The 24,238-nt window shown below is 42.8% G+C and overlaps 1 protein-coding gene and 2 long non-coding RNA genes across 11 annotated transcripts in view; 1 reads left to right on the top strand and 2 right to left on the bottom strand.

Annotated features, from left to right (window-relative positions):
• LOC144584997 (uncharacterized) overlaps positions 1-24,238 on the bottom strand; it is a 259,478-nt gene that overhangs the window by 228,989 nt on the left and 6,251 nt on the right. The window lies entirely within an intron of this gene.
• Positions 1-24,238, bottom strand: part of LOC110070899 (uncharacterized) — a 47,015-nt gene that overhangs the window by 18,254 nt on the left and 4,523 nt on the right. For 3 of the 9 annotated variants that reach the window (XR_013539475.1, XM_078382406.1, XM_078382407.1), the window contains one exon: positions 16,636-16,745. The exons of 3 other annotated variants lie outside the window; for them this stretch is intronic. The gene's annotated coding sequence lies outside the window, so the exon portion shown is untranslated. Of the gene's footprint in view, positions 1-163; positions 297-1,600; positions 2,222-16,635; positions 16,746-24,238 lie in introns of all 9 variants that reach the window. 3 more of the 9 variants (XR_013539473.1, XR_013539472.1, XR_013539474.1) reach the window with 3 other exon arrangements.
• LOC144585002 (uncharacterized) lies at positions 18,106-22,440 on the top strand. The gene is made up of 2 exons (XR_013539508.1): positions 18,106-20,373; positions 20,893-22,440. It is a non-coding gene; the product is annotated as an uncharacterized LOC144585002 (long non-coding RNA).

Genomic DNA, 24,238 nt, shown 5'->3' with positions numbered 1-24,238 from the left:
AGCAGGCACTCTGAAAGCACTTTGAAAACCATGCAGTAAGGAGGTGGGGCTTGTCACAGGACAGTCAGTCATCTCGGGGAAGTTCCTGGGGATAACTGGAACTTCCCAGTCCTGGGGTCCCTAATGACAACGGGGTTCGCAGGTGAGGCCAGGAGAAGCCTACCTGAGCTGTGAGCGAGCATCTGAGGAATGAATGCAAGGCTGCAACCTGACATTTTTTCCCTCTGAAGAGATCACGGAGTACAGACTGGGTCCGGGAGCCATCTTGGCACTCAGCTGTGAGTAACCCACCCACCCTGGAGGAGAGGAGAATGGAGAATTACAGTTAAAAACTGACAACAATAAATAAATGTCAAGCCCTTAATCTAAAAATGATCCTGTAAAGTGACAAGGGCCAAAAGGAGTAGAGGAGTTAGTTTACCGGCTCTGCTGCTATGCTATTTCAAAACCAAAACCAGCTCCTTGCAGACCAGCTAAGGCCAGTAGCCAGACGGTGAGAGAAAAGAAAAATAAAGCTGACCCTGAAAAACTATTTGATGAAATAAGCAAACACGGACAGAGATTGTCTTGTTACCATAAAGAATTGGACAGACTTCTTAATAGCAGATTGAGCATCTTCGGGACTATATATTACCCCTGAGGGGGAGGAAGCCCCCCCTCGGAGGTTACAGCTGTAAACAATAGTATAAACTGTCTGAAACCAGCTGGGAGAGTTATGTTTCTAAAAGTGAACTGTGTAATTGAAAACAAGGACTGGAGTTGTGGACTGGATTTATAGTGGAAAGAACATACAGCGGGCCCTCTACTTACGAACTTGATCCATTCTGGAACTCCATTCGTAACTTGAAAAGTTCGTAAGTCAAAACCAATTTTCCCATAATCCATTCTGGTTATTTTCGGTTCTTAAGTCGAGCAGTGGTTTGTAACTTGAATCATTAGTTCCCATAGGAACTAATGCAAAACTGCTTAATCCGTTCCTACTGCTAGAGGCAGAATTTTTTTCTTTTTTTCCTTTTAACCTAAGATGATGTAGGTTTTAAAAAAAGGAAAGAAAAGAGGGAGGGAACAGAATGCCTTGAAATGCACATTTTCAGCCAAGACAAGCACCTTTTGGGGGGGGGGGGAAAGGGGCAGCAAAGGAGAGAGGGAACAAGCACCTTTCAGACAACAGAACACCTTGAAAAACACTATTCAGCACAAAGAGAGACATGGCTCTGAACTCCATTTTTACCCTGCTAGCAAGCAAGCTTTCTTCCCAACAGAATTCCTCAGCACAAAGAGAGACATGGCTCTGAACTCCATTTTTACCAGATTCCAGCAAGCATTCAGACATTTTAAAACTGTAAAATCCCAGGAAGATCCATGCCTCCATTGCAAAAATGCCCTCTGGGTCCATATTTTAACCAGACAGATCCAGAACACACACACCCCACAGACACACACAGCAAAGAAAGATTCCAGCAAGCATGCAGAAATTTTCAAAGTGTAAAATCTACCCAGCAACACCCATCAGAGCTCAGAAAACCCCCACCTAGCCCTACCCCCCACCAACAAGCTGCAAAAAAACATGTACAGTAAAGTAAAAACATAGTGTACTCACCTAGAACAGGCAGTCTCTGTCCTTAAAAAAAGAATGTCAAAAATAAAAAAATCCATTTTTTTAAAAAAATCCAAAAAAAAAAAAATAGAGTACAGGCAGTATCAGGCAGTCTGAAGACTGTCTCTCTATCCACTCTGTAAATGCTGGGAAGAGTGAGGAAGCAGACAAGCACCCTCTTCTGCCATTTTTTTGTTCGTACCTCAGACACACGTTCGTAAGTAGGGCCCACTGTTTTCTATGAGATCGGCTTCGCAACTTGAACACATGTTCATAAGTAGGGCCTGCTGTTTTCTATGAGATTGGGTTTGTAACCTGAAACGTTCGTAACTAGGGCCGTTCGTAAGTCGAGGCCCCACTGTACTGTACATTGGATGATAATGACACCTACTGGAGGAAAGCAGAATATCAGCCCCATCATATTTAAATGACTTTTGAAAAGCCTTTGGAATTCTGGAGCGTCATATTAAGAAGGGAATTGCAAAAATATTGAGGTGGGGAAACAGGAGATCTTTCCTAGCTCCACTTTGACATCTGGAACATCACTGGAAACTTTGGAATATTGACCTTTGAGACTCTGATTGTAGTAAGCTTGAATTTCTCTTGTTCGACTGCGTGGGTAACCTAGGAGCAGAGGTTGGAGATATAACAATGTTGCTAAGACTTTCGAGAAGAAGGAATATTTTTATCATGGTTGTGGTTTAATCTGCTGGGTTAAAACTGATTTATATACTGTAATATTGGGCAAAGTCTGGAGGAAGGTTTTAGGTGAGGTTGTTGATAGTGGGCTCTTATTCTTGGCTAAATAGGGAATCAAAATGGCCTCGGGGGGGAAATCAAAATCTCAGACACCTGGAACCTCTCCTGCTCAGGCATAAGACCTGGGAAAATTGGTAGCACAAAAATCAAAGAATGGCAAACCACTATGCAAAATCGATTAACTACAGGATTCCAACAAATAAATGAACGTCTCACTCAATTAACAGATCAGATGAAGGATATGAAAACGGAATTATCAGAAACTAAGCAACAGATAACAGAAATGAAAATGAGAACACAAGATATTGAGGAAAAAGTGAAAGGCACTGACGCCAGGTTGAACCAAACTGAAGAAACAATACAGGCAGCACAGAAGAATCAAAAACAAAATGATGACAAATTAATAATGTTAGAGATGGAGAGAGCATCGAAAATGCTGAGATTTCAAAATGTGCCAGAAAAGGCAGGCACACCTAGAAACATTAATGAGTGAAGCTTTGGCTCCAGAAATAGAGATTGATGTAGTGGAACTTCATCAATGTCTGGAAGCAACTTCCAGGGTGAATACAGGATATATCAGAAAAAACAAACTACCTAAAGAAATTCACATGAGATTTAAGAAGAAGGCAATCAGAGGTAAGGTTTAAGAATCTCACAAGACAAACAATTGATAATAGAAGACAAGAAAATCAATGTTTTAAAACTAATCCCCTGGCAAATGAGACAGAGAAGGAAGGAATATTCCTCCCTGGTATTGTTACTTCAACAAAATGGAATTTCATATAGATGGCTAACACCAGAAGATTTATTCTTTAGGATTGATACACAGAGATATAACATAACTTCCCCGATGAAAGCACAAGATTTCATGAAAAAAATGAGAAGAATCTAAAAATACAGGGTAAAAGAGAGAAGAGGAAACCAGAAGAATGATCCCAGGAGAAACCAACTCAGTCATCACATTCAGAATCAGACACAGAGCTAGGAGAACATGAAGTAGCCGAGTCAAGATGTACCAGAAGCATGACAAGGAAAAAACAGAAAGGTACCAATCTACAACAAGATGACTAGAAAACAAATGAAGATTTTTTCAGTCAATGTAAATGTCTTAAACTCACCTCAAAAATGGAAAAAAAGATCTTTCTACAATTGCAGAAACAGAAATCTGATATTATATGTATTCTAGAAACCCATATAAAAAGAGCAGACCTGAGACTGCTAGAACGGCCAAGGTTAGGAAAATTATTTGCAGCTTCAGACGTAAGTAAAAAGAAGAAAGGTGTGGCTATGTACATTAAGAAAGAATTGGAACCAAAACTGATTTTTGCCTCAGACAATGGAAGGATATTAATGGTGGAAATCCAAAGAGAATTGAAGGAATTGCTAATTGTTAACATCTATACTCCAAATGGAAATCAAGAAAAAAAATTTAAACAACTGCAACTAGAAGTGACAAATAAAGATTATGATTATTACTGTGATAGATTTTAACGCTGTCATTGACAAAGAACTAGACACAAAATCAGATAAAATAACTAAACAAGAGAAGTAGAATCTCAAGAAACTTTTTATAACTGGCAGAAGTAAATATCATAGATGCTTGGAGAACATGTAAGCCAATGATAGGAGACTATACCTTTCATTCTAATAGACATAAATCATGGTCAAGAATTGATACATGCTAGATCTCAGCAAGCTTAATGAAAGAATTGGAACAAATAGACATTTTTACGTAATACGTTTGCAGACCACATCCCGATCTCATTACAACTGGGTAGCAAATCAAGATAATTTAATTGGAAGCTTAATATTGTGCATTTTTTAAAAATGAGGATTTTAAGAAACAAGCAAAAGAAGAAATGGATTTTTTCTTTAAACAGAATATAAGGCCAGAAACCTCAATGATAATGGTCTGGGGGGCAAGCAAGGCATTTTTAGAGGAATAGCTATAAGATTTGCAGCAAAACAAAAAAAAGAGAAAGATGGAAAAAATATGAGACTTTGGAAAGTAGATTAGCCTCAGATGAGATGCAGTTAATACAAAACCCGACAAATACAGAATTGAAAGAGAGGATAAAGTCTGTACAAGACCAGATAAATATATTGCTTACTGAAGAAACTGCAAAGAAGCTTACATTTGCAAAGCAAAACTTTTTTTGATTACTGAGGATTTCTATCAGAATTTATACAAGAAGGAAGTAGATAACGAAGCTCAGAATGAATATTTATGGAAACAAAACAAAATGAAATTGACTAAAGAACAAATTCAGTCCTTAAACGAGCCTTTAACGTATGCAGAAATTATAGAAGCCCTCAAAAAACAAAAAATGGGAAAGCACCAGGCCCAGAGGGTCTGCCAGTGGAATATTATAAAGAATTGGAACTTGTATTACTTAACCCATATAAGAAGCTTTTGGAATGTGTTGAAGAAAAGGGAAAATTGCCACCAACATGGACAGAAGTGATAATTTCCCTTATTCACAAGGAAAACACGGAGGGTAAAGAAATCCAAAACTACAGACCAATTTCATTGCTGAATATGGATTATAAAATATATGTGACCATGTTGACAACTAGACTGAAAAGAATGTTAATACAGTTAATACATCAAGATCAGTCTGGGTTTCTTCCAAAAAGGCAGATGAAAAATAATATGAGGATAATCCTAAATTCTCTGGAATACAGTGATGCCCCGCATAGCGACGTTAATCTGTTCCAGGATTAATGTCGCTATCCAGATTCTTCGCTATGCGGGGGGGAACCTCACCAGTAAGCGAAGAATCCCCCATCCGGCCACCATTTCCGTTGAAAACGCTGTGGGCGGCCATTTTCCCCCAGCTCCCCTGCGGTCACTCCGAAACCTTCTCCCCCCCCAGCTGGGCAGCGCTGGCTTCAGAGCACCCATCGGGGAAGCCTCCCCCGCAGTCGCTCTGAAACGCCTGCCGGTCAGCTGGGGGGAAATGGGGCTACGCAGATTCATCGTTAAACGGGGCTCTCATTATATGAGGCACCACTGTACTATGAAGCACACCAGGAGAAACAGGTTGCTATGATATTCTTGAATGCGGAGAAAGCTTTTGATGATCTTGATTGGAATGTTGTATCAGCTGGAAGGGCTACAAGTTGGAGAAAGATTTTTGAAACTAGTCAAAGCAATTTATACTCAGCAAAAGGCAAAAGTGAGAATTAATGGAGAGTTGTTGAAAGAAACACAAATACAGAAAGGTACTAGACAGGGGTGTCTACTCTCGCCATTAATATTTATCTTGACTCTAGAAATATTAACCGAACAAATCAGAGCTAAAAAGCAATTAAAAGGACTGAAAGTAAAAGGTCATACTTATGACCTCCAAGCCTTTGCAGATGATTTAGTCATTATACTGGAAGATCCAATTGACTCAATAGAAGATTTGATGGAGATGCTGAAAAACTTTGGTGACATGGCAGGAACGAAAATAAAGCAAAAGAAAAATACTTGTTAAAAATATGAGAGAACAAGAACAACAGAAGTTAATAGAAAAGACTAATTTCCAAGAGGAATATTTAGGGATTCAAATTACAAAGATGTCGAGCACATTATTCAAAGATTATTACATGAAACTGATTAAAGAGATACAGACCAACTTGGAGAGATGGGACAAATTACAGTTATCATTGATGGGAAGAATTGCAACTATCAAAATGAATGTCCTGTCAAAAAAATTATTTTTATTTCAGACAATTCCTATAATATTAAAACAGTCCTTTTTTCAAGAACTCAATAAGATAATTATGAGATTTCTATAGCAAGGCAAAAAACAAGAATTAAAATTAAAGCAATGCAAGGTGCCAAACAGAGGGTGGGTTTTGGTCTTCCAGATTGGGTTCCGTATTATAGATCCTGTGTATAAGATTGGATAAAAGAATGGATAACTTTGAAAAATGATAGATTACTCAATTTGGAAGGACATGATCTGCAGTTCGGCTGGCATGATTTTCTATGGTATAAAAAAGATAAAGAGCAAAAACATTTTAATTCACATGTGATAAGAAGAGCTTTATTAGGAACTTGGAAAAAGATTATTCAACAAATTTACCAAAAAACACCAGTATGGGTATCACCTATAGAAGCCTTTACACAACCTAATCTTATGACGGAAGCGAAGGTCCTAAGATATCAAGATTTATTGAAAAAGGACTGTGAGCTAAGGTCTAAAGAAGAGTTAGAGACACAGAATATATACATAGACTGGTGGTGCAGAGCCCAGCTGGAATCTAGATACAGGAAAGACAAAATAGAGGGTTTCTATTCAGAACAAATGGCATTTGATAAATTTTTATTAGGCTCAAAAGATAAAATAATTAAGAAAATGTATAATTATTTGCTAGAAATTAAAATGCAAGATGAGATGTTTAAAGCAGTGGTTCTTAACCTTTTTGAAAGAAACACCCCCTTGAGCCATTGAGGATGTTATCATTGCCCCCTCCCCACGGCAATATCTTATTCACTCACTCACTCACTCACTCACTCACTCACTCACTCACTCACTCACTCACTCACTCACTCACTCATTCATTCATTCATTCATTCAAGACACTTAAATCCAATGACCCTTAAAATAAAATTCAATTGCAAGAAAATGAAATGCCCGAAAAAAACCAGGAACATTTAATGATTTAGTTACAAGTGAATTTTAAGATGCAAAAAGAAATATAAAAAGGGCATAAAAACAAACTGCAATGCAGGAACTAAAAATTTCAAGATGAAAACTCTCAAATTAAATTAAGATTCGAGGAAAATACTTATTCATGCACACTATAAAAAGGGTTAAAAAGACACAAAGAAAATTTTTACAGAAGGAAAGCAACAAAAATCAGAGCGAAAAATTATATATATATATATATATATATATACATACACACACACACACAAAGTTTACGCGAAGAGCACAAAAAAATTGAAGCCATAAAACTGAGAAACCAAAATATAATATCAAACTGGAGTGCATGTTTAAAAAGTACAATACAAAGAGACACACAAAATGTTTTACAGAGCACAACAAAAATTCAAAAACGAAGCAAACATCGTCACACTATATAAGAACAAAGGAGACAGGGGCGAATGCAATAACTACCCTGGCATCTCTCTTCTCAGCGTTATAGGGAAGCTGCTTGCCCGTGTTATGCTGAAGAGACTCCAAGTGCTTGCAGACAGAGTGTATCCAGAATCACAGTGTGGATTTCAAGCTAATAGATCCACCACTGACATGGTATTCTCCCTCCGACAGTTGCAGGAAAAATGCAGGGAACAACAACAGCCACTCTTTGTGGCCTTCATAGATCTCACAAAGGCCTTTGATTTGGTTAGCAGGGAGGGCCTTTTTAAAATCCTTCCCAAGATTGGATGTCCACCTCGACTCCTTAACATCATCAGGTCCTTTCATGGGAGAATGAAGGGCACCGTAGTTTTTGATGGCTCAACATCAGATCCCTTTGTCATTGGATTCCAAAATATCTCCTGTATGGAGAATTAGTGCAGCGAAATTGCCCCAGAGAGAGACCACAGCTGCGATACAAGGATATCTGCAAGCGGGATCTGAAGGCCTTAGGAATGGACCTCAACAGATGCAAACCTTGACATCTGAGCGTTCAGCCTAGAGGCAGGCGGTGCATCATGGCCTCTCCCAATTTGAAGAGACCCTTGTCCAGCAGGCCGAGGCAAAGAGGCAGTCCTGAAAGCAGCAAAATCAGGAGCTGGACAGGGGACAGACTGTATTTGTCTTCAGTGTGGAAGGGATGGTCACTCTCGAATTGGCCTTCTCAGCCACGCTAAACGCTGTTCCAAGTCCTCGATACAGAGCACATTACCATATTCTCTCAAGACTGAAGGATGCCTAATCAATCAATCAATCAATCACTCATGGGCAAAACACAAAACAAGACATGAAAATGAAAAAAGGGTGCTGAGGTCTTTATCCAGTGGAAGTCACTCCACTGATAGAAGGCACTGTCCCCTTTCAGAAGAGGGAAAGAGACAGTTTTCAGTGACGCCCCTCCCTCTTGCAGACCACTTCAGATCTGCTGTCAAGTGTGAGTTGGGTAACTGAGCTTGGTGTGGTGGCAATGGAGAATGAGGACAGCACAGGAGAAAGAATATTGGGGTAGGGAAGCAGCCTAATTTCTCCTTCCACCAGCAAGATGATCCTTACTGGACACAAGCCTGTGTATTCCAAAGCTCAAAAAATGCAGCTTGATAAAAGCTTTATTTTATCTTCCACAAACTACCTCTGATACTAAAGGGTGGCAATTAAAAAGAATATGTCTCAATGGCTTCTGGCCACATCCTGATGAAAGCATAGCCAGGACTATGTATTAATGGTGCATTCTAGTTTCACCAAAAGACTTAGTCTTCATACTGACCAATAATATGTCAGCTGGCAATAATATACTAGCAATTGGTTTTGTCACTTCAGCTACAAGTCCTAACAGAATTTTAAGAATCAAAGACTCTTAGAATAATAGAGTATTTGTTTGAAAGGAAAGGAATATTGATTTTGCTGCTGTCTGAACCCTAAATTCAAGATAGCAACCCACTTGGGTCTCAAAATAATTTTTTGGAAAAAGCAGAGCTAAAGAGTTAGAGAGAAATTCTATAGATAGTAGACTTTGTATTAAGGAAATAGAGAAGCAAATTAGGGTTGTATATTGCCTTGTAGCAGTTTTAAATTGTTTTTTTTTATTCAAGGAGCATTGTTAGAATAGTGCAAAAGTCTGTTGACCAAAGCAACCTTCTACACATGAAACTTGTTTAATGTAACATTTTCACATTATCTTTTCAGAAGATTTTGAGAAGAATTTTCAAGTTTTATGCCAATCACTTCACAGTCCCAAGGGTTTTACAGTAGTCAGAAAGTAAAGAGTAACTAACACTCTTTGCAACATTTACTCACACAAATTACTTTGGGGGAGGAGGGTTACAACAACATCCATAACAAATTACCTTAAAAACAACTTTCCAAGTACCTAACAGAACAATAAACAACTGAACGGCTGAATAGCTCAATGAGAGATGACACGCCACCCCAAACCGACCCGTTTCTTTCCGTGCTTCTGTTGCAATGAGCGGGAAGGTGGGCCAAGGGCAGGGGATTGTGGGAGTTGTAGTCTAAACCTTTTGGAGTGCCCCTGCCACCCCCTTCTTCAAGCAAACTGTTATACTCAAGCCACTGACATGCTGCCCTTTTCGTCTTCACTGAACGGATCCTCAGGGTTCAGGGAGAAAGAGGAGCGGCTGATTTTCCACAGTGTGTTTGCTTGTCTCTCTATGACAGTCCTGTGGATTTTGCCCTCAGTGCTCTCAGTTCAATTTGAGAGCTTTCTCTCCCAGAGGATTTACACATAGAGGCACATCACATCCGTGTACATGGAAGACAGCGGAAGATCTCAAGTTTGACGTCCCTCAAAGCCATTTAAAGTCGGCCAGATGAACTTTCTTCCCCCCCTGACAGCCAGCAAGTCACAACAGGACAACAAGAAAAAACTGGAAAAGCTGCCAAATTCCCACCCACCCAGGATGACCCGAGCCAGCCCCATCCCTAGAAATCCTGCCACGCCACCCCAAACTGACCCATTTCTCTCCGCGCTTCCCTTGCAGCAGGTGAGAAGGTGGGCGGGAAGGCAGGATGGACAAACGGGCTCGTCTCTCCCTCCCCACCCAGGTGCAAGGCAGCGCTTCACTGGGCGAGGATGGGGACCTGAGAGACCCTTTCCTTCCACCCAATCCACACTCGGTGCTCCCCTAAGTGAGGAAGGCGAGACGTGGCAGACAGAAAGAGCTGGATTGTCTGGCAGTGCCGGCACCGGATCCACTGCCAGCACTGCAGCTGCAGACGCCTTCACAGGTTTGGCTTGCTCCAGTGCCCCCCTACCGCCCCCTTCTGTTCCACCGCCCCCACACCGCCCCTTTTCATTCTACCGCCCCCCTGAAAAACAAAATCGCCCCCTGGGGGGCATTATTGCCCACGTTGAGAACCACTGGTTTAAAGAATGTATGCTTAAGTGGGTACAAAATACAGTAGTGCCTCGCTTAACGAGCACACTGTTTAACAAGAATCCGCATAGCGACCCATTTTTGGGTTGCTAATGTGATCGCATTGCGATGTTTAGATAGGCTAAACATCGCATTGCGATCATTTCTGCACCCGGCGGCCATTTTGGGAACAGCTGATCGGCGGTTCCAAAATGGCCGCCGGGTGCAGAAAATGGCTGCCCACACCATTTTTGCGCCCTGCCCTCACTTACCGAGGGCGCGAAAATGGCGGCGCTATGGCGAAACTTCACAGAACGGTGAGTTTAAGAGCCTTAGGAATGCATTAAACAAAGTTTAATGCGTTTCTATGGCATTTTCCGTTCCGTATAGCGATGTTTCCCCATAGCGACGGTTAATCCGGAACGGATTAACCTCGCTATGTGGGGCACCACTGTATAGGGCATAATATTGATATTGATCAATGGTTGCAAATATGGCAAAATAATATAAAGCTTACAAAATCGGTTAATTTTAAGGTGAACGTGTATAAGATGTTTTATAAGTGGCACATGACTTCAGAAAAATTGTTGAAGATGTATACAGATGTATTAAATGTCTGTTGGAAATGTGAAGCACACGTGGGCAGAGTAGCGAAACAATATTGGATAGGAGTGCATTCTGTATTACAACAAATATTGCTTTGTAAGGTTCCATTAACCTCAGAACTGCTTTTATTGAGTATGATACCAGATAATATAAAGCAAAGAAGTGAATGTAGGCATCCTTCAGTCTCGAGAGACTATGGTATCGTGCTCTGTATGGAGGTCTTGGAACAGTGTCTTGTGTGGCTGAGAAGGCCAATTCGAGAGTGACAATCCCTTCCACACTGGAGACAAATCCAATCTGTCCCCTGTCCAGCTCCCTGGTTTTGCTTGTTTCGGGACTGCCTCTTTGCCTCGGTCTGCTGTACAAGTGTCTCTTCAAATTGGGAGAGGCCATGATGCACCGCCTGCCTCCAGGCTGAACGCTCAGACGTCAAGGTTTCCCATCTGTTGAGGTCCATTCCTAAGGCCTTCAGATCCCGCTTGCAGATGTCCTTGTAACGCAGCTGTGGTCTCCCTCGGGGGCGGCTTCCCTTCACTAATTCTCCATACAGGAGATCTTTTGGAATCCGACCATCAGCCATTCTCACGACGTGCCCAAGCCAACGTAGACAGCGCTGTTTCAATATTGTATACATGCTGAAAATTCCAGCTCGTTCTAGGACTACTCTATTTGGAACTTTGTCCTGCCAGGTGATACCAAAAATGTGTCGGAGACAACGCATATGGAAGGTGTTCAGCTTTCTCTCCTGCCGTGCACAAAGGGTCCAGGACTCGCTGCAGTATAGGAGTGTGCTCAGGACACAGGCTCTATAGACCTGTATTTTGGTGTATGCCGTCAACTTCTTATTAAGCCATACTCTCTTTGTGAGTCTAGAGAACATGGTAGCTGCTTTCCCAATGCGTTTATCCAGCTCGACATCTAGGGAGAGAGTGTCAGAGATTGTTGAGCCAAGGTACACAAATTCATGAACAACCTCCAGTTCTTGCATGGAGATAGTAATAGAGGGAGGTGAGTCCACGCCCTGGCACATGACTTGTGTTTTCTTCAGGCTGATAGTTAGTCCAAAGTCTTGGCAGGCCTTGCTAAAATGATTTATGAGTTGTTGGAGGTCTTCAGCAGAGTGGGCAACAATGGCTGCATCATCAGCAAAGAGGAAGTCCCGCATGCATTTCAGTTGGACTTTGGTCTTCGCTCTCAATCTAGTGAGATTAAAGAGCTTTCCATCTGATCTAGTCCGGAGATAGACACCTTCTGTTGCAGTTCCAAAGGCCTGCTTCAGCATGACAGCAAAGAAGATCCCAAACAGGGTCGGCGCAAGGACACAGCCTTGTTTTACTCCGCTTCGGATGTCAAAGGGATCTGATGTTGAGCCATCAAAAACTACAGTGCCCTTCATTTCCTCATGAAAGGACCTGATGATATTAAGGAGTTGAGGTGGACATCCAATCTTGGGAAGTATTTTAAAAAGTCCGTCCCTGCTAACCAAGTCAAAGGCCTTTGTGAGATCTATGAAGGCCACAAAGAGTGGCTGTTGTTGTTCCCTGCATTTCTCCTGCAGCTGTCGGAGGGAGAATACCATGTCAGTGGTGGATCTGTTAGCTCGAAAACCACACTGTGATTCTGGATACACTCTGTCTGCAAGCACCTGAAGTCTCTTCAGCACAACATGGGCCAGCAGCTTCCCTACCACGCTGAGAAGAGAGATACCACGGTAGTTATTGCAGTCACCCCTGTCGCCTTTGTTCTTATACAATGTGACGATGTTTGCGTCCTTCATGTCCTGTGGCACTCCACCTTCTCTCCAGCAAAGACAAAAGAGTTCATACAGCTCAGTGGTGATGATCTCCTTACAGCACTTCAAAACTTCAAGGGGGATGTTGTCCTTTCCAGGTGCCTTGCCAGAGGCAAGGGAATCCAAGGCCGCTTTTATTTCTCCTAAAGTTGGTTCACTGTCCAACTCTTCCAAGACAGGCAGGCACTCAATGTTATTTAGTGCCTCTTCTGTTACTACATTCTCTTTAGAATATAGCTCAGAGTAGTGCTGCACCCAGCGTTCCATCTGCTGTGCTCGGTCCTGGATGATCGCGCCTGTAGTAGACTTCAAGGGAGCAGATTTCTTCTGTATTGGACCTAAAGCCTGCTTGATACCGTCATACATTCCCTTGATGTTACCTGTGTCCGCTGCTATCTGTATCTGAGAGCAGAGCTGAAGCCAATAATCATTTGAACATCTCCTGGCAGTCTGTTGGACTTGGCTACGAGCAGCTCGAAGAGCCTGCAAGTTGTACTCACTAGGACAGGCTTTGTATGCTGCTAGAGCTCTCCTCTTATCCTCGATGGCTGGAATCAGCTCCTCCGAATGGGCTTCGAACCAGTCAGCCGTCTTTTTGGTCTTCTTGCCAAATGTGGACAGGGCAGTGTTATAAACAGCGTTCTTGAAGTGTTCCCATCGTTAGGTGCATTCACATCAGCCGGGCCTGGAAGGGTTTCCTGAAGCGCTTGGGCAAATTCCTCCACTTTTCTTTTATTGTGAATCTTGTTGATATCTATACGTGGCCTTCCTTCCTTTTTAGTGTGATACAATCTCTTTGTTTGCAGTTTTATTCTGCTACATACCAGGGAATGATCAGCATCACAATCAGCACTCTGGTAACTGCGTGTGATCGTGATACTAGATAGGCTAGAACGTCTAGTGAGGATCAAATCAAGCTGATGCCAATGCTTCGATCTTGGATGTCTCCAGGAAACTTTGTGTTGAGGCTTTGTATTAAAGAACGTGTTGGTGACACAAAGACCATAATAACAGCAAAACTCCAGCAAGCGTTGGCCATTTTCATTCATCTTCCCAATGCCAAAACGGCCTAGGCAGGTGGGCCAAGAGTTGTGATCAGCACCAACTCTAGCGTTAAAGTCTCCGAGAATGAACAGCGGCTCTCTCTCAGGGACTTTTTTGATAGCAGCTGCCAAATCATCATAGAATTTGTCTTTGACTTCTGTTGTGGATGACAGTGTTGGTGCATATGCACTGATGAGGGTGATCAGTCCCGCTGATGACTGGAGCTGCAGAGACAGGATTCTTTCACTCCCCACAGTAGGTGGAACAATGGATCTCAGCAGACTATTTCTGACCGCAAAGCCAACACCATATTCCCTGGTCTCGTTCAATGGTTTTCCCTGTCAGAAGAATGAGAAGTTTTTTTCCTTGACAGATCCCATGTCTGGCAATCTCGTCTCTTGCAGGGCAACAATGTCCATCCGCAGTCTACTCAGTTCAATGTCGATAACAGCTGTCTTGCGCATGTCGTCTATTTCATGCAGGTTGTCAGAAAAGCCAGGGGTCATTGTCCGAACATTCCAGGTTCCCAGCTTTAGGGCAGATGTTTTCTTCTGATTGTTGCATGGTGCAGGGTTATTGATCTGTTTTTCGGCTCTCCCACCATCAGAAGTAGCCCCTGGCATCATGCTCTATGCCAATCGAGCAAAACGTATAACCAGTAACTGCTAGTTCCTGTGTTATTTCAACACTGTATGCAAAGCTGGAGTGTCCTCTCCAGAGCACGAAGCCTGGGTAGAATAATATGGAGGATAGGCTGTTACCCAAGCAGCAAATCCCCCCTCTCCACTTCACTGAAATAGTCCAATGGAGAGGCAAGAGCCAATACAACTGGTTCCAGCGACGTCGCAGGAGTTGGCAGAACAACACGAACTGTCTACGGGACTCCGGCTCCGGATTTTGCCTCGAGGTTATCTCCTGAAGCCTTTTCCATCAGTGGATATAGCCACAAGGCAGTGGAGGTTTGAAATCAGAGTTTTCCTTCTCTTAGATGGGCTGCCTTACATGGCTGACGAGTCCCACCTACCTCTGCTCCCTAATAGTGTGGAAGTATGCCCCTACTCCTGAAACATTCCTGCCACCAGGTGTGTGAAATGCTATTTGGCTATCCCATTTAGCAGATTAGAGTAAAAAATAGAATGAGAGGATTTCGCGCGCCGTTAGGCGCACGCTTCTGCTGGCACTAATTTAAAGGCAAAGCCACGCCCCCTCAGACCATGCGGTCAAAGGGTCAGCCTACCAGAAAAGATCACACCAACTAAAATGGCCCCCAAGCACAGCTCCCTCCTGCCTCCGCTTCCTCTTCAGGAAAGGGGCTTAGAGCTCCTGCTGGCACTAATTTAAAGAAGTGAATAGTTATATATATATTCACCGAAGCCAGAATTCTTTATGCCAAAAATTGGAAAAGTCCGGTAGTACCGAAGCAAGATCTTACGGAGAAGATAAGGGAAACGGCAGTAATGGACATTCTATCAAAAGTGATGAAGGACTGTCCTTTACAAAAGGCAACTGAAAGATGGGACCTATTCTACAAACGGTTAGAGTCACCAGACAGTGCTTGAATGACATAGATTAAAACATGCACTAAAATCTGGAAGGCAGAAAATAGTAGAAAAGCGGAGTTTGAATTTTGATATTGCAATATGAATGGAATGGATGTTAGTATATTTTTGTTTCTCCTCTCCCCCTCAACTCTAACCTTTTTCCCCCCCTCTTACCTTCTGTATCCCACACCCTAACCCAAGTTATCAAAACAATTAAAAAAATGAAAACAATGTAGTAAGAACTGAAAGGCAACATAGAAAGACTGGGGAAAAATTCTTCCAGCAGAAAACAGACTGAGCTAGTACCTGTTCATCTCGCTAAGGGCAAAACGAGCCCTAGCCGGCATATGGAATCTCAGGGGCTGGGTGTTCTTCTAGGAATCATAGAAAAGAGAAGTTGGAAGGGGCCTATCACACCATCCAGTCCAATCCCCTTCTCAAGGCAGGAATACAATCAAAGCATGTCTAAATTTCTCTTGAACACTTGGCACTCAACAACTCCTGAGGTAATTGGTTCCACTGGCGTACTGCTCTAACAGTAGGGAAGTTTTTCTGAGATTCAAACAAAATCAGGCTTCCTTTCACTTGAGCCTATTGTTGTGTCTCTTGATCTCTGAGAACAGATCCTGCCCCTCCTCTGTATGACAGCCTTTCAAATATTTGTAAAGTGCCACCATATCATCCCTCAGTCTTCTTTTCCCAAAGCAAAACATGCTCAATTCTTTCAGCCTTTCCTCATAAAGGCTTCACTTCCAGCCCCCTGATCATCCTTGTCGCCCTCCTCTGAACTTGTTCCAATTTATCAACATCCTTCTTGAAGTGCTGTGTCCAGAACTGGACACAATCCTCGAGGCTTCACCAGTGCTAAATAGGAGGGGACTAGCACCTTGTGGGATGTGGAAACTATACTTTGATTAATGCAGCCTAAAATAGCATTTGCATGGAACTGGCCTTCTTTACTGCCGCTGCACACTGGGTGGACCTTTCATCGAGCTGTCCGCCAACACACCAAGCTCTCCTTCCTGATCTCTCACGGACGAGTAAGAACCCATCAGCTTATAAGTAATGTTTATTTGTACGATCAACAGATCAGATGTGAATAACACAGAACAACTGTGTAAGAACTAACAGAATCAATAAACTACAATATACATTATGTGTGGCAGACTCTTAGGGAGACAAATTCCCTAAATAATTGTTAGGAGCATAACCCCACCCCCAAAGCAGACATATTCGCATACACATATATACATGTATATATCTAGAGGATTATGGCACAGTTTCTCACCTGCAAGCTAGTGCTGCTGCACAGAATCCTGCCCCTTTAATCGTTACTGATGGACACTGGTCTGCCAGCAGATAACACGTATAGTACTCTCACCATCTCCTCCAGGGATGCTTTGCAAAATTGGAAGAATAAAAGTGTCACAGAGACCAGTGTATAAGGAGCAATACAACAGAATATGGCAACCGTCTCCCCCACACCAGCCTCACAAGGACATAAGCGCTCTTCGTAAGGAATGTTCTTGTGTCTGCCTTCCAGCCAGGACTGAAGGAAGTACAGTGGTGCCTCGCACAGCGAGGGTTAATCCATTCCGGATTAACCCTCGCTGTGTGAAACAGCGTTTAATGCGTTCCAATTGATAGATTTACTCACCGTTGTGCGATGCTGGCAGCCATTTTCGAGCCCTCCCCTCGCTGAACGAGGGCCGAAAATGGCTGCGATCAGCTGATCGGCGGGTCCAAAATGTCCACTGCGCGCCCCCAAACGGCGCAGCTATTTCGGCTGTTCCGGCAGCATTTTCGCGCCCTCCCCTCGCTTACCAAGGGCGCGAAAACGCTGTGCACGGCCATTTTGGGGCGCGCGGTGGCCATTTTGGACCTGCCGATCAGCTGATCGCAGGTCGCAAAGCGAAGGTCGGTAAGCGAACGGCTTACCGACCTTCGCTCTGTGAATTGTGCCCATTCAGGTGCCGTTTTGCGATCGCATTTGCGATCGCAAAAATGGCACCGTTGCATGATTTCGTCGCTCCACAGAGTGACCGTTGCGCGAGGCACCACTGTACATCAAACTCTGCTCATGAAAAAGCTTTTCTCTATTTTGGAAGGGTCAGAGTATTCAGACAGCTTGCAGGTAAAAATGCTTGACCATCATCTCTAAAGCCAGGATGGGCCGTAGCTGTGCTGACAGGGTGTTGCAACTCACAATCTGTGATGCGCTGGGGTTGGTCCTGTTTTGCTTTGGTATAGCCCATTAACAAAATAGCACTTCTCGAGAGGCCCAAATTATTTAATTTCTCATCCATAGATCTTTCCCATCTGGACTGAAACTTATCAGTTAGCACTAAGGGAACCCAACCCCACAGGGGTGAAGAACTTTTTTAACCCAAAATGTAACTTTAGTATCCATGCCCGAGACTCTATCAACATCTGGCCTGTTTCTAATCATAAAAGTACATTTGGCACACAATTCGGGACTCCAAGAACGGTCCTCAGAAATTTCGTTTGAAAGGACTCCATTGCAGTAACATTTCTGCATCTACACCACTGTGCACCATAGAACATCTGTGCTAACACCTTGGCATTGAAGACCTATATGGCCGATGGTATATTCTTTCTTTCTTTCTTTCTCCAAACCTTTATTGGCATAAATACAGCTGGGATTACTAACAATAAACACAACGGGTTATAATTTGGAAGTTAATTTAAGAATCTCAAGCAGAAAAATAGCGACCGCTTCAGTGATACGGGGGGAAGAATCATTCAGAAAAATCTCAGGGGTGTTTGGCAGGGAAGATAACCAGGGTTCTAGTAGTGCCTTACGAATGGAAAAATGAACTGAGCAGAAAAACAATATATGGTCAAGTGTATCCGGAACCAAATGGCAGAACAGGCATAATCGATCCTCTTTAGGAATATTTGCAAATCGACCGGTATGGTTCGCTGAGGGAAAAATGTTAAATTGGGCTAACATAAATGCTCTTCTTAACCTGGGGTTGATAAGTGAGGAAAAATAATTTGGATGATAACCAAGTGAAGGGAAAAGACCAAAAGAAAGCGGGGAACAGGTAGGATTCAGTTTGGCTGCAAGAACCTCAAACTCATGCTGCCAGAGTTTAGATTTAATAAGAGCATGGGCCTGTTGAATTCCTAAATCATTTAGGGATTCTAGATTCAAATCAAGGGATTGAAGTTTAATCTCAATCAACTTCAGCCACTTGGAAAGGAAATTGTCTCTGAGTAGATCGTATAGTAAGGAATTGGGCTTAGAGTTTAAATGTAAACGAAGCCAATATTTAAATGTGGTGGACCAAGCAAGGGTAGAAGGGAGATGGGTACCCAATTCCAAAACTAAAGTTGAAAGACGAATCATGTTGGGGACTCCTAAGATTTTCCTGAAGAAGGCGGCTGCCAAAGTGTCAACATCGTGATCTATGGCCTCAATCCAAATAGGAGCTCCATATAGTAAGTGGGAAAGCAATTTAGTCCGAAAAATAAGCAACGCTGCAGGCACAAATTGATTGCCAGATGAGTAGTGAAATTTTGAGATGGCGTTAAGATGGAGGCTAGAGGAAGATAGAACCAATTTTTTGTGGGGACGCCAACTGAGTTTATGATGCAGAGTGATACCTAGATATTTAAAGGATAAAACCTGCTGAAAGGTTTGTGCTCCGATTGTCCAGGGAGATAGTGATACAGAGTTGGAAAAGTTAATTATTTTAGTCTTGTCAGCATTTATAACCAGGTCGTTAGCTGAACAAAAAGTTTGAAATTTGGATAGGGTACGACGGAGACCAGCTTTTGTTAGAGATAATAGGACTGCGTCGTCCGCGTACAAAAGCACAGAAATTGGGGAACCATTAAGAGAGGGTGCAGCATTAGTAGAAGCAGAAAGAGAGGAAGGCAGGTCCGCTAAAAATAAATTAAAAAGTAGTGGGGCTAAGACACATCCCTGCCGAACACCTTTGTCAACTAATAATTTGTCAGAGAGCTCATAGGAATTTGGCAGCCGAATCTGACATATATTGGAGGAGTGGAGACGCCTAAGCAAAAAAAGCAGTCGGGGTTCAATACCCCAGTTGTTAAGTTTATCCCACAGTAAATTCCTATTAACTGAATCAAAGGCTCCTCGTAGATCGACGAAGGCGGCAAAAAGTCTGGCTTTGTGATAAATTGAGTATTTTTCGGCAAGGTGATACAAAAGCAGAACATGATCCAGAGTCGAGGCTTCAGAGCGGAAGCCTATCTGTTCCTTCCCAGGGAGGTTTTTAGAAGAGGCCCAAGCTGATAGTTTTGATAAGAGAAATTTAGAATAAAGTTTGCCTATATGAGACAATAGGCTGATTGGGCGATAGTTACTAGGAAGAGAAGGGTCGCCCTTTTTGAAGATTGGTATCAGAATAGAAGATAGCCAAGAGTCCGGAAATACACCGGAGTGATTTACTATGGTAAATAATTTGGCAAGCAGATGGGACCACCAAAGAGGATTGTTAGACAGAATCTCTGAGATAACATGATCAGGCCCTGGGGATTTGCCAGGTTTAAGGGTGGAAATTAACTCTAGTACCTCATCGGAGGTAACCGGGGGCCAATCTGGGAAGTTTTGAGAGGGATTGATAGAATAATGGGGAGAGCACGAGGAGGAGAAGATTTTTGAAAAATGGGTAACCCAAGAATCAGAGGGTATTGGAGAGTACGGAGAAAGAGCATAAGATAGGTTTGTACGAGAAACAAGGGACCAAAAAACCTTAAAATTCCGAGAAAGAATGGCTTGCAGCAGATTGGTCCATTTGCGTTGGGCGTGTAGATGTTGTTTCATATCCAGAAGGGTGGTACAAGACCTTCTGGCTTCGAAGTAAATTTTAAGAGCATTAGGGGAAGGGTAGGCTCGAATAGAATGAAAAAGGGATCTGACCTGTTTCTTTGCCAGCCAACAATCGGAGTCGAACCAAGAATTAGCTCGATTGTGGGAAGAAGACCGATAAGGCCTACTAAGAGCTTGAACCAAGGAGGCCAAGAGACAGTCGTAAGTGTCTATAGCCTGGGGGGTAGAGTTGGTTGAGCCTATCGTATTAATAAGGTCAATAGTCTCTGGCAATTGTGACCATGATAAAAAGTCAGTGTCAGTTTGAGGGGACCATTTAAGGCGTGGTGTGGGGCTGAGAGGGGGGGGAGTAATAGGAGGGGGACGGACTGGGAGATTTAAGGATAGTCGAAGAGGCAGGTGGTCACTGTCAGTTCGTGTTTCAACAAAGAAATCAGATATAAATGGAAGGAGAATAGGGGAGGCAAGGGCATAATCGATTACACTGGGGCCCTTGACAGAAAAATGAGTATAACCCCCAGGAATGTCTCTCCCCACAGTTCCATTTAATATAACAACTTGGAGACTGAGACTAAGGTTGGCTAACAAAGCAGCATAAGCATTGATAGAATGGTCTTTAGAGGATCTTGCAAGGTTGAACCAAGGAGGGGTTGATGTTTCAAGATCCCACTTCAAATGGCTAGCCAGTTTGATGTTATTAGGTCCTATTCTGGTATTTAGATCACCCATAAGAAGAACAGAAGCTGTGGAGTGAGTCCTTAAATGGAGATTTGCAAGATTCTCAATCTCGGTCCAGTAATTATTCGGGGAAGGGGCAGAAGGTGGTATGTATAAATTGAAAAGTAAAATAGTAAATTTGTTACACTGCAATAACAGAATCTGAATATAATTGGAATGGGAAGGGATAGAAGATAGTGTAAACAAGGAAGAGGATTGAAAAAGACAACATAGTCCAGCTGCAGGGCGACCCTTAGGGTTAAGTTTAATAGCGGGTATATGAAACGTAGAGAAACCCGGAATAAACGGAGGTGTTAATGACCAGGTTTCTTGAAGAATAATAATATCATAGCCGGATAGAAAACTGGTTAAATCCTTATCTAAGGCTTTTCTCTGCCACCCAGAAATATTCCAGGAGAGGAATTTAATATGAAAAGGGGAATTAGGGGGCAACTGAGAAGTATCATCCAGTCATGAAGAGGCTGGAAATCTAGGATTAGGGGTGGATGGAATGGGAAAGGGGGGGGAACAAGCAGATTGGAGGCGAGGGGAAGTTATCTGGGGTGGGCTGGGGCTAGATTGTGGTAAGGAAATTAAGGGCATAGTATGACAAATACCTAAAGAGGAAGAACAATTTGAATCCCTACAGGGTTTTGTGCTATTAAATGTAAGTTTGGGATTGACTAAATCAAACTTTAAAGGGGGAGGGTCTTGAGTAAGAGCATCAACCAGGAGAAAAGCGTCGGGTGTTACACTACGTTTGATTAAACAAATTGGGGATAGCGGGATAATGGAAGAGGGCTTGGAAGAGTTGGTAGCTATAAAATTACAATCGGAAATGTCCAGTTGTTTGGGAAGGTCAACATCAGGTTGTGGATCCTGGGAGGTTCCTGAGGATGTCGTGGGTAGGTTCATGATGTTATCAGAGGGAAAATTTTGGAGAGGCAATGATTGTATTTTAGGCGAATTAGGAAGTACTCCTGTAGTCTTCTGGAAGGGAGTTGGGATCAGGATGGAGTTCTGCAGGGGGTCCAGGGGCAAATCAAGAGGATTGGTAGAACTCTTGCAACATGAGGTCCGGGCAACTGAAGAAACTTGCAAAGAGGCATGCAAAGGCAATGTAGATATAAGAGGTCTGATTGGAATAACATCTTTAAAAAAACGATGGGGAGTAACTCCCCAAGTGCGTAAAAACTGTGCAGATGCAAACAAAAGTCCCGGGACAAGATGAGAGTCAAACTTCAAAAGTACTCTACTCTCAACATGAGACTTAGATAATAATTCAATGTTGACCAGATCAATCTTCCGAATAGGCATTCTGAGAAGAGCAGCGAGGTGTCTCTTGGCCAATATAATTCTGTTCCAGCATGGGTAGCTTGCAGAATTGCCAGAAGGACGCACTGTGATGACAGCCACGTGTGGATCGTAGACTAATTGAGTGGCTGGCTGCATGGAAGTCCGTTGAGTAGCATTATCTGGCGAAGGATGATGAAAAGCAAATTGATGAGAGTCAAAAGGAATATCTTTCAGGCTTTTAGGAGGATTAACCGATATCTGGGGGTGTGTGTGGCAGAGCTCCCTCACAGCAGCCGTGAGGCAAGTAAGCTGCGTAAAATGCGAGAAACCGTCTGGTAAGTCAACAGTGAATGATGTTTCAAAAGTTCAAGGGTATCACAGTCCAAGGATTCATCCGCACAGGAATTCTCATTAGGCTTCTGCGTTGGGGGCTTAATTGGAGAAGAGGAATGTTCTGGAAACGCCCCGTCCGAGGAACACTCATTCACAGGCAAGGGTGGTTTATTAGACACTGGGGGCTGAGATGAAAAATAGGACTCCAGCCATGGGGAAATCCAAGAGACTTCTTTCGCCACCTAGCCCTAATTCTGCAAGATTGCTGCCTTTGTTCAAACAGTCGAGGCCGATGGTATATACTGACCTCCTTTTGCAAAGAAAAAATGTATGAGTGACTCAATACTTCTCTGAGCATTTGCAATAGTGTTGGATAATTGAGTCTTCCAAGATCCTGAGGACTGAAAGATTACAAGATTTGACTTGCTCAATTGGATGGTCATTTATTTGCCATTTATGTGTGATCCATAGAGTTTTGGGTTTTTTATTTGCCCCAATGTGCATTACTTTACATTTTTTTTAGATTGAAACATATTTGGCATTTCTTTGCTGAGTCTGTTGTAAGCCACCCAGAGTAGTCAACGACTAGATGGGGAGATTATAATAATAATAATAATAATAATAATAATAATAATAATAATAATAATAATAATACTAATAATAATAATAATAATAATAACAACAACAACAACAACAATAACAACAACAACAACAACAACAGGACCACAAAATGCAGCATCCACACTAAAATTAAAGAAAACTGCAGACTAAACAACTGGAAAAATTCGCAGTAGCTTAACATGCCCTAGAGGGACATGGTGGCGCTGCGGGCTAAACCGCAGAAGCCTGTGCTGCAGGGTCAGAAGACCAAGCAGTCGTAAGATCGAATCCACGCGACGGAGTGAGTGCCCATCGCTTGTCCCAGCTCCCGCCAACCTAGCGGTTCGAAAGCATACAAACGCAAGTAGATAAATAGGGACCACCTCGGTGGGAAGGTAACAGCGTTCTGTGTCTAAGTCACACTGGCCATGTGACCACGGAAGATTGTCTTCGGACAAGCGCTGGCTCTATGGCTTGGAAACGGGGATGAGCACCCCCCCTAGAGTCGAACACGACTGGACAAAAATTGTCAAGGGGAACCTTTACCTTTACCTTTACCTTTACCTAACATGCCCTAAAACAATCTGGACATGAAATTCTATTTCAAAACAGCAGTACTGGACAACACCAGCAACCATTTTGTTAGACTACACAGGGAAGGCATTGAAATCCACAAACATCAGCACAGTTTCAACAAAAAAAGAAGTCTAAAACTCAAAAAAGCCTGGCTCCCAGTACTAAAAGTACAGCCTTTTTCTGTTCACCCTCCTGGATCCCAGGGAAGGAAACATTCGGGAGAGGCCCCACACCAAGCAGTCCCTAACCCACAGCAGTTAACGCAGGGTGGAGCCCAGCAGGATCGGGAGCTAAAACAATAAGAACACTCTGTACATGTTCAGAGAGGCAGTGTGTAGGATAACTGTGACGTTTACTCATGTGGCCCCTGCTCGTTTCACCCAACACAGAGCTTACATGTCCTTTATCTCGCTGCCACCCGCTGACCTCTGTCAACACCCTTTAATTAGAAAGAGTGAGGTCCAGGCTGAGGGTAAAGTTGAACAACAGAGGTTTATGGATTACAGTTGGCTTAAACGGGTTCTTCACAGACTTTAATGTATTC

The sequence above is a fragment of the Pogona vitticeps genome, chromosome W (assembly GCF_051106095.1).
Source record: "Pogona vitticeps strain Pit_001003342236 chromosome W, PviZW2.1, whole genome shotgun sequence".
Lineage (NCBI taxonomy): Eukaryota > Metazoa > Chordata > Lepidosauria > Squamata > Agamidae > Pogona > Pogona vitticeps.
The sequence above is the reverse complement of the archived record's forward strand: the minus strand, read 5'-3'. Positions and strand labels throughout refer to the sequence as shown.